The sequence below is a fragment of the Rhincodon typus genome, unplaced genomic scaffold, assembly GCF_021869965.1.
Source record: "Rhincodon typus isolate 14 unplaced genomic scaffold, sRhiTyp1.1 hic_rhity00004470, whole genome shotgun sequence".
Classification (NCBI taxonomy): Eukaryota; Metazoa; Chordata; class Chondrichthyes; order Orectolobiformes; family Rhincodontidae; genus Rhincodon; species Rhincodon typus.
The window spans coordinates 7,673-7,971 of NW_025970108.1; the positions used below are offsets into that span (position 1 = coordinate 7,673).

Sequence of the window (299 nt, forward strand, 5' to 3'; positions counted from 1 at the left end):
TTAAACCTGTGAATGACTACTCCAGACACACAAAGACAAAATCCAGACCTACATGGCACTGATGGGAATGCTACAGTTCTGTAGGTGCCATCTCTCAGAGGAGACATTAAACTGATACCCAGCTACCCTTTCGGATTGATATTAAAAGGTTTCTTGCCGCTGTTTTGAAAATGAGCAGGGGAAGTTATCATAGAATCCCTACAGTATGGAATCAGGCCCTTTGGCCCAGCAAGTCCACACTGACCCGTCCCACTATAACCCACCTAATCTACACATCCCTGAAAACTACGGGCAATTTA

The 299-nt window shown here is 44.8% G+C and overlaps 1 protein-coding gene across 1 annotated transcript in view; it reads left to right on the forward strand.

Moving 5' to 3' along the window:
- LOC109920133 (protein bicaudal C homolog 1-like) overlaps window positions 1–299 on the forward strand; it is a gene marked incomplete at its 5' end in the record, with an annotated part of 10,030 nt that overhangs the window by 5,382 nt on the left and 4,349 nt on the right. The gene's annotated exons all lie outside the window — the stretch shown is intronic.